Raw genomic sequence first — 10,603 nt, 5'->3', positions numbered from 1 at the left:
GACATTCTACCAGGGTGAACATTCTACTATCTGTGGACATTCTACCAGGGTGAACATTCTACTATCTGTGGACATTCTACCAGGGAGAGCATTCTGCTATCTGTGGACATTCTACCAGAGAGAGCATTCTACTATCTGTAGACATTCTACAAGGCTAGGCATTCTATTCATGCCTTATCCCAGACCCTGAAGCTATAGAGTGGAAGGTAAAAGAGGTGAAAGTCAACCACCCTTTAAAGTATTATTTACACTACTAGACCTTGCTTGTCAGAGTTTTAGATTACATATAAATTTAATATTTATACTATAGAATTTTAAATTGAAATTGAAACAACTAAGTGATGAGAATGTACTTTACAAACAACAGATGCCATGGCCTGCAAGACATCATGTAATATGGCTCCCAACCTGGTGTCAACCTTGTCAGCCCCCTGCCATTTCTAGGGTATGCTTCCTTAAATGTTCGACAGCAAGTTAACTAGTTACGTCTCCTCTGAGGAGCCAGAGGCTGACTCACATAACTCATCCAAAACCTGTTTAAGTTTTACCCAGAGTCTTACCTTCACCCCTCTATTTGAATCTGGTTCCAACCTCCCAACTCTTTCTTGCTGCTGGTGTCCCTGCCCAGCTCTGTGCCATCTACAGCATATATCATAAATGACTACATAAATAACTGTAAGTTTGTTTGGCTATTGTCTCAATAGGAGTAAGAGCCACAATAGCAAAGATTTTTCATTCCCTGATATAGCCCAACCACATAGGACAATGTCTTGCAATATTTGATACTCAATTATTTGTTGAATTAATGGATGAACTTATTTTACTTATTTTGCTATAGCATGGTGAGGTTATAGGCGGTATAATGAAAGAAGCCTCAAGACAAGGACCTGAGCTGCTGTATAGCCACCACCAACACACACACACACACACACACACACACACACACACACACACACACATGAGTCAGTGTTCCCACAGGGTGATAAAAGCCTCATGGGAAGAAAAAAGCTAAAATAGAAAATACGTCTCATGGTTTTAAGATGATGGAAGCTACGGATAGCCCTTCAGCCCTTGGACAGTTTTCTAAAAGAGGAAATAACTCACACTGAGAAGAAGCTCCTAAAACAAGTGCATCAAAGGAGGCCGACACCTCCTTTGCTTCTGACCCCTCCCCTTTTGGAGGAGAGCCAGAGTCCTAGGAGGATGATGCTGGAAAAATAGTGGCGCTAATCAAAAGCTAAGTCACAAGGCAACTCTGTTTTGTGGCCTAATAGCAGGGTGTGATGGTGTTGGGGGAGGATATTTCCCGACCCTCCCACATCAGCTGGCAACTACTGGTATGTCAAGGAAAAATGGCCTCATAGGAAAATAGCAGAGCAGTTGTTCCGAGACTGTCTGGTGGTTGTATCTTAAGGAGGACTGGAGGCGACTGTGCACTTACACGGGATTCCTCCCTGGACTCACAGGGGTAGTTCAAGAAGCTGTTGCTAAGCATGGAAGGGTTTAGCAGGAACCTGGAAGAGTTGCTTTTCACTTCCGTAGCTTTGTTAGTGTCTGAGCAAGTTCACCATGGGAAAAAGGGCCATCCTGCTCCAAGTGCGGTGCAGGGTTTCCTATGCAGGGGAAGCCTTTCTGAGACAGCGCTTTTCTATTAATACTCTTCTGTAGAGGAAATGAGCGCCCCCTGAGGAGATGAGGAGGAGTCCTGGCCACTAGGCAAGAATTGTTGGGAGCTGTGAACCCCCAGATCCTGAATTCCTTGTAAACAACTTGTTTTCCTCGGCTCTGAGCAGCCTGCAGCTGCTCTGAGCAGGAGACCCTGATGGCAGGGGCGTGGTTGCTGGTGGGTTTGGCTGGGGCGTGTGGCTATCAGTTAAGAATCCCTATATAAGCTGCCTCTGGTACACAATAAAGGGGGCATTCCTATTTCAAGGATGATCCGTGTTTCTGTCTGTGAGTCTTTGTGTGTTTCAATCACCAGCCCCCTGCCTGGTTCACGAACTGTATCGTAGCGCAAAGAATGCAGACGGGCACGGTGTGCTACAAAGAATAATGCAAAAATCTGCACTGCGTTGGGAATTCAGAGAGAGAGATCAGGTGGAATTCACGGTTGTTTCTAGGCCTATGGGATGCCATCTGCTCTGGATTCAAGGTACCATGATGGAGTCCTTGCTACTGAAGTATGGAAGTCACATGAGCAAGTGAAGATAACAGAAGAGAGAAGAACCAAAAAGACACAGCACTCTAGGACTTCTCCCCTCTTCCTTTACAGAGTCCCCGAAACTGAGAGCAGCCTTCTCTCTTAGGTTTTGGCCCTTCTCCTTCCTGATGAGACAATAGACGAAGTGACAAGATACACACAGTGAATCAGATTGCGCTTGCCCTTCACACCCTTGAACAAAGGCTCTGAAAGGGAAGCATATTGAAAAATCAAAATTTGTTGGAAATTCAACTTTCTCATTTATGTAGTAAGTTAAAGTTGATTTCTAGACTACAGGTAATAGCTTTGGTTATTATCTTAAAAAAATGTAAATGCTAGTTAATGTTGTGCTGTATCATTTAAAAAGGAGGAAGTTGGATATACAATCCCCATCTCAGCTAATAATTGTTAGCTTCTCGGAGAAGAGAGTTTTCGCTAAGACTGCAGCTCCTACCAATCACACTACAATAGAAGACAACACATCCCGGAATATGTGAGCAGCACAAACCAGCCTTGAAGAATTAAAAAGAAAAGAGCACAAAATTAGAGGGGTAGGGAGGGGTGGATCTCGGAAGAGTTGGAGAAAGGGGATGAACATGATTAAATATGAAACCCTCAACACACTAATAAAAATAAAAGGGAAACTATGTATCACATATACCTGGACATTTCTAAACCTCCCACTGGGGCTAAAGAGAAGGTTTCACACACATAAGCATGAGGTCCCTGAGTTCAAGCCCACAGCACTCCCATAAAAGCTGGTCACAGCAGTGAGCACTTGTCATTTCTGGACTCGTGAGGCAGAGATGAGAGATTCCGTGGGACTGGCTGCTCAACTAGTCTTTCTGAATTGGTGAACTTCAAAAATAAAAGTGGAGAACGGAAGCAGAAGATACCCAGGCACCGATGTTTTCACACGCACATGCGCACATGGACACACACACATGCATATAACACACACACGTGCACACACTCGGTTTCAGTGCCTTTCGTCAATCTTGTCTAATTAGCACCTTGCGAGTGTCAATACAGCATAGCACAAGAAACTTCCGAGTTCCCATGGGAGCACCTTCAATCCCAAATTTGTGTCGCTCCTTGAGGAATGTCAGAACAGGGAGACGTGGTTATTTCCAAATAGTTTTAAAAAACCTGCAGATTATTTATTTTAGGAAGCTGTACTGGGTGCTTTGTGTGTCCGCTAGCTTGTATGACAGAAGCTAGAGTATTCAGAAAGAGGAGCCTCGGTTGAGGAAATGCCTTGGTGAGGTCCAGCTAGAAGGCATTTTCTCATTTAATGATCAATGGTGGGTGGTGCCATCCCTGGGCTGGTATCCTGGGTTCTACAAGAAGGTGGGCTAAGCAAGCCATGGGCAGCAAGCCAGTAAGTAGCCACCCCTCCCTCCATGGCCTCCACATCAGCTCCTGCCTGGACTTCCTTGAGTGGTGGACAGCAATGCTGCAGTGGAAGTGTAGGAAACCCTTCCTCCCCGACTTGCTTTGTGGTCGTGGTGCTTAGTCGCAGCAATAGAAGCCCTGGCTAAGAAAGGAAGGCTGCACTGAAGGTTGGATTGTCACCGTGATCCAACTTGGAATCCCCTGGGCAGAGAGTCTCAGTGAGAGATTGTGTGGAGTAGGTCGGTCTAGGGGAGCGTTGTCCTGATGAAGGAAATTGACACAGGATGGCCCATCCCAGAGGGGCGGCATCACGTTGTGATAGACTGTCATCTGAAATGGTGAGCTAGGAAGAACTCTCCACTCGGTTGCTTTCTACGATGACATGTCACCACAGCAAAGGAAACGAAACTAGAGGCGCCGGCTGGTCATCGGTGGATGTGGGACTAGGCGAGCTTCCGTGTCTTCCTGTTTGTTAGCAGAATGGTGTTGCCCATTGGCTCCCTAACCCGTTTTGGAATAACACGAGGTATAAACAAGCATGCATGTTCCCTCCTGGCAGCAGCATCTTTCTGCTGAGGGAGCCTGAGATGAAGCCACAGTTGATAGAGTAGAAGGAAAGGGATTCGCTAGACCGGGCCACTGGCTGTGTGAGGAAGAAGAGGAAGGGAAAATTAAGGATACCAACTGGGTTTCCTTGTGGCAACTGGATGAATCATAATGCCATTCAGCATTCTTTATTCACATTTATGTGTAAATATATATGAATATACAATATATGTGCATATTGTATAATATTTATATATTCGTATTATATATAAATCTATACTTATAAATAAAATACATGTATTTATTTTTATTTTATATACAAATATATATTCATATTTATAAAAAATAAAATATATATTTGAAGTAGGTATTAGAGATTAAACCTAGGCTTTCTTGTATGCTTGGTTTTCTCCTGCAACCCTCATTGTCTGTTGAATAAGGTGTTTCTGCCTTCATGATAACCTTACAACATTTAAAATAGGTTAGATAAGAAACTCCAAGAGACTGAAGAGAAGGGAGAAAGTCCGAGCACTTTGCCTTAAAGATTCAAAGAGAGTGCCCAGGCTATGCGTTCAGGCAATTTTTTCAGAAAAAAAAATGCAAAAATGAAAGGCTCTAAAGTAGGGATGCGGCTTTGAGTAGGACCCACACATGCCTGGGACAATGTGAGCTCAGTGCTGCAAAGCAGCACCTGGCTCTTGAAATATGCTCCTGACTACGGTCACCATCTCGGGGGCTTGTCTCCTTCTCATCCGGATTTGCTTGTGTGGCCTTCAGAAGTAATTTGTTTAAAAAAAAAAAATCATCATCTTTCTAAGAAATCTTAACAGCAGTTTGAAAGTTTTAATGGAAAGTAGATTTTTACCCAGAATCATATCACTCTTGGTATATCTGGGTTTTCTGTTTCAAGAAGTTATGAAAAACAAGCCAAGCGGTGGTGGCACACACCTTTAATCCCAGCACTCCAGAGGCAGAGGCAGGCAGATCGTTGTGAGTTCAAGACCAGCCTACAGAGCGAGGTTCAGGACAGCCTTGACTGTTATATAGAGAAACCCTTTCTCAACAAACAAACAAACAAAAAGGTCATGAGAAAACAAACAGAAGGCACATGGTTCTCAGGCTCTTACAGCAATTTCACTGTCCTAAACAAATTGGACGATGCCTATAGACATCAGGTGCACACTTGGTGTTTCGGCGTGACTGGTCTAACTTTAGCCTGTTCTGTTTCTTTTGCTGAAATTACATTTTGTATACCTATCTAATATATTTGGAATTATTCTTCCAGATTTTTTTAAATAAACAATTTCCTTGCTAGTGAAATGGGCCAAGGAGCATTTGTGATGTTCCCAGAATCTTCTGATGTGTTTTTTTGAGACGGGGTTTCTCTGTGTAGCCCTGGCCATCCTGGAACTCGCTCTGTAGACCAGGCTGGTTTTGAACTCAAAAGATCTGCCTGTCTCTGCCTCCTGAGTGTTGGGATTAAAAGTGTGTGCCATTATCACCTGACTCTCTCTTATTTTTATTGCGGCTCCATACTTACTTTCTTAACTAGAGTTTTTTGTTTCTACTCAAAAAGACATAACCCTCATTTAGGACATATGTTTGTTGAATAATTTTTGTTGGTTTGTTTCTCTGTTTCTTAGGCTTTAGCTTGCTGTAGGCTGCTCTGAGGCTCTTTACCCTTTTCCCATCTGTTGGATTATCTTTACTCACCTTGAAAGATTTCTATGAGGCATACATAGCTCATAAATGTCATCATAAACTATGCTACAAAATATGTCCCAACGATTATGATGCTAGATTCAAAAGAACTCAATTGTGTGTGTCTGGTCAACTGAGGAATGACGTGGCCTCTTGAGGCTTGAGATGTGGCATGGAGCTGCTGGTCTTCAAGTTGTCAAGGGTGGCTTGCGTTTCCTCCAACTCTTTGTGAGAGCAAGAAAGTGTTCTGGAATTCTTTCCCACCAGCAGCGGTCAACAGGCTTGTAGGCCAGAATTTCTCCTTTATATTAGCTAGCCAGCAGGGCCCTATCTCCCCAGCTTTTAAGAGCAGGGATTTTTGAGACAGGAACCCCACCCTGTCCTAGCAGGTCATATAAAATGCTCAGATTCCACCTCTCTGCCATGGGCTGCAGGCCTGCTTATGCAACAGAACAATAAGGAGATGGTTCCTTTGCTTCTGTTTCTTTGGCAATGTAAGAGAAGGAGGTGGCTGAAGCCAGACACATTGGCTCCACGCACATGCCCAAGCCTTTTTCAAAGTCTCACCCTGTTGAGCAATAAGAAGGCACTGTCTCCGTATTAGCGTCATCAGGGACAAGGCTATAACTGGATGGGTTAGTTTTCTTCATTGAAACCTTGGCTTAAAGGGTGTGTCTACGTATCTACAAAAACTTAAGTGGAAAGAATCAAAAGGGAAGAAAGGCAAAAGTGAAATCATTCCTTTCTTGGCAAGAAAAAAAGAAAATTCCATTTTAGAATGAAGGTAATTAACATGGGAGTTGAACAAAGAACTGGTTTGAGATACCAAGGGATCTCGTAAATGCAGGGATCTTGGAGTCTGTGAAAACCAGTCAAGTATAAACTGAACTCTCCAGGTAACTGTTAATTATCATCCAGGCCAAATGCACTTTCTCCCATCCTCTCTAGACTCTTCCCAGGAACTAGGATATTGTCACATCTGCTACTGACAACACACTTCTGCCTCTCTTCCGTTGGTCTTGCTGCTCTCCCTTGGAGGAAAGCCCTTCCGGTCTTCTCAAGGCGTAGTCACATTCTGCTTGATATTCGTTTCCAGCGTTCCATCACAACCATCTCCCCACTTCTCCTGGGTCCCTTTGAAGAACTGGTTTCTCAGAAGCCATTTTGTTTAAAAAAATAAAATTAGCACTGGCACCTTTCTTGTTCCATGGGACTGTGACTTTCTTGAATTTGGGGACCATTTCTGGCTTGTTTCTGAATCCTCTATGCCTGGCACGATTCTGTATATTAGCAGAGGCAGACTTAGCTTCACACTGACTACAGCGGTGGAAGATGCACTAGTGGTTCGTGGTTTCCTTACCAGGTCTGATTTTTACTCGCGTTCTGGCTTCACACAGTGTTTCATGCTTGTACGCACTCTAAGACTGACTGCAAGGTATCTATCTATACGTGCTTTCAAAAGAATGTTAAAGGTCAGCAATATCTCTTCCTGTGTCAACATCTTTTTGGGTGTGATAGAAGAATTTGAGCATTTTTTAAAAAAAATATAGTTGAATCCAAAGATCTGTTTAGAAATGGTTGAGAAAATCAGAGTAGATTAAGAAAGGTAGAAAGGGTTGGGCTGGGGAGATGGCTCAGTGGTTAAGAGCATTGCCTGCTCTTCCAAAGGACCTGAGTTCAATTCCCAGCAACCACATGGTGGCTCACAACCATGTGTAATAAGAGAAGTAGAAAGGGTACAACAAAATGTTCTCAGAATTAAGTGTGTGGAATAAAGTTACCTCCCGTCAGGTTTTTGTCTACTAAGTCAGTATGTGTTTGGAATACAGAACACTGATCAGCCATAGTTCTAGAATCAGGTATTTTATTCTGAAGAACTCTTTCATCCATTTATGTGTTATAAAGATGCCAGCAGGCATCGTTGGGTAGCACTCAGTGCCCCATCTCTCACCATCATAAAGAATCACCACATTTTCTCAAGACTCCAGGTACCCTTAGCTTTCTGCATTTCTCTTAGGTGCAATTAAAAAAAAACCTAGGACTTTGAATTCATCTAATTATTCTTAGTCTTTGCATTTGTAAATAATGTCTTGAAATCATTGACTCTGGATGCCAATTCTCCTCCTGAATCATGTACAACACAGAGGATATCCATGCACCCTTCTCTTTAATCTGGAGAACACGGCAGAAGCAGCAGGTGGAAAGAATGGGAACAGTGGGAGGAAGGGTGGAGTATTGTGGAATGCTGTCTTCTGGGCATGAGATAAATGCTGCATTCTTGATGGCTCGACAGCAGCTGGGAATTCACAAGCCCTCACCTCTGCACGCAGCTGGGCCTGGCAGCATCCTGTCATAGGTGGGGGGTCTTAAAGTCTCGTGTCGCCCTGAGGATTTATACAGGCAACTGATGGTTGTTAGGGAGGCGGAAACATTTTCTTTGATGCCATAGCCACAGATTCTTTGTCTTTGTTTTTTTGGGTTTTTTTTGGTTTTTCGAGATAGGGTTTCTCTGTGGCTTTGGAGCCTGTCCTGGAACTAGCTCTGTAGACCAGGCCGGTCTCGAACTCACAGAGATCCGCCTGCCTCTGCCTCCCGAGTGCTGGGATTAAAGGCGTGCGCCACCATCGCCAGGCCTCATAGCCACAGATTCTATGCTCATGTGAATATCCCTTCCTCGTGTCTTGTAAGCAATTCTAATGGAACTCAGAGTCATGGAAGCAGGAGGATCAGTAAGAGGAAGGGGATCAATGGGAGGAGTTCAAAAGAGGAAGGGGTTGAACATGGTCAAAATACATGCATGAAAAGGTCGTGATGAAACCCATTGCTATGCAAATGTATCTGTGCTAATAAAAACCTGAGAAGGAAGCTTTTCTGACCAACCACACTCGGTCAATAGGCAAGTGGACAAAGAAGAGGTGGTGTATGACACACAACCAAGTTTACTCAGTCATAGGAAGAATGAAGTTATGTGCCTTGCAGGGAAATGGGTAGAAATCGAGATCAACACCGTTAAGGTAAGTAAGCCGGACTCAGAAAGGTAAAAGATACGTTTTGTAACACATGTGGAATCTGGATTTAGATATTTTTTAGTGTTTATGCATACAGAATATAAAAGCGGAAGAGGAATATGGGGAGGGAAGATGACTGAAGACAGGGAAAGGTGGCAGTGGGGGAGGATAATGGGGTGAGAAAGATAATATACAACATGTTTCCCCCATATGTGGAATCTAAATTTAACCATATGTACAATAGTGAGATCACGATCTAATAAAGGTAAGGTACAATTATCTATCACGGAATGTCATGAAATCCATTATTGTGTACATAATGTTTTTATTAAATTATTTTGTTACTGTAAAATTTCAAATGAGTAGGATCACAGCGCGGTATAAGAAAACATACTCCTTCCCCTTTCACAAGCTCTCAAAATTAAAATGTTTACCCATGACCTGACTGTGGTATTTCCAAATTCCCACAAGATCTTAATCTCTAGTAAATGGGAAGAGAAGCTCAAAATCCCTGTGAATTCTCAGAAATTACTAAAATCATGAGTTTCTTTTTTGTCTTTGAACTACTTCCAATGCTGTTTATTTTCTGACAAGTAACCATCACATTAAAGAGTGTTTGTAAATAACCTTCTGTCGGTGGCCAATATTTATGTGTTATAAAGATGCCAGCGGGCATCGTTGGGTAGCACTCAGTGCCCCATCTCTCACCATCGTAAAGAATCACCACATTTTTCAAGTGTCAGTTTGCTGGGTTAGTTTTTGTCAACCGGACACAAGCTAGAGTCTGGGAAGAGGAACACCCCATTGAGAAAATAGCTCAGTCAGGTTGACCTACAGGCAAGTCTGTGGGGCACTGTCTTGGCTGATGGCTGATGTGGGAGAGCCCAGCTCATTGTGGGAGGTACCACTCCTGACCAGCTGGTCCTGGGTTCTGTAATAAAACAAACAGGGCAAGTCCTGAGGAGCAAGCCAGGAAGCCAGAGTTCCAGCCGCCTCTGCTTCAGTTCTGCCCAGGTTTCTCTCCCTACTGGATTACAAGCTGTAAGTCAATGGTTCTCAACCTTCCTACAACTGTGACCCTTCAATTCACTTCCTCATGTTGTGGTGACCCCAACCATAACGTTATTTTTGTTGCTGCCTCATAACTGTAATTTTGCTATTGTTATGAATCCTGATGTAGATTATCTGTGCTTTCGGATGGCCTTAGGCGATGCCTGTGAAAGGGTCATTCAGCTGCCGAAGGGTAAGATGACTAACCCTTTCCTCCTCTAGCTGGTTTGGGTTAGAATTGTATCACTGATACAGAGAAGCAAACTGGGATGTTTGCATTGCTCCTGACTTATCTCATGTAGCTCCACTCATAAGACTTGTTTCAGTAGTCTGTCTTTAAAAACATACTGTGAGACACTTATTTACACACATGACTCATCCTTGGCCTCTCCCAGAGCCATGAACGCTCCCATTGTAAGCTAGCAATCAAGAGAAGCAACCTCTTGTGAATCTCAGCGCTGTTGGTCAGCCCTGACCTAGGTTCTGTGTACTTCCAACTCCTGCTCTTGCTGTGTGTCGATTCTATAGTGATGTCTGGCTTTCAGGAAGATTACAGTATTCTTTTCCAATCTTGCTGATTTCTTTTTTTTTAATTTATTTGTTTATTAAGGATTTCTGCCTCCTTCCCGCCACCGCCTCCCATTTCCCTCCCCCTCCCCCGATCAAGTCCCTCTCCCTCATCAGCTTGAAGAGCCATCAGGGT

Source organism: Microtus ochrogaster, linkage group LG10, assembly GCF_000317375.1.
Source record: "Microtus ochrogaster isolate Prairie Vole_2 linkage group LG10, MicOch1.0, whole genome shotgun sequence".
NCBI classification, from domain to species: Eukaryota; Metazoa; Chordata; class Mammalia; order Rodentia; family Cricetidae; genus Microtus; species Microtus ochrogaster.
The sequence above is the reverse complement of the archived record's forward strand: the minus strand, read 5'-3'. Positions refer to the sequence as shown.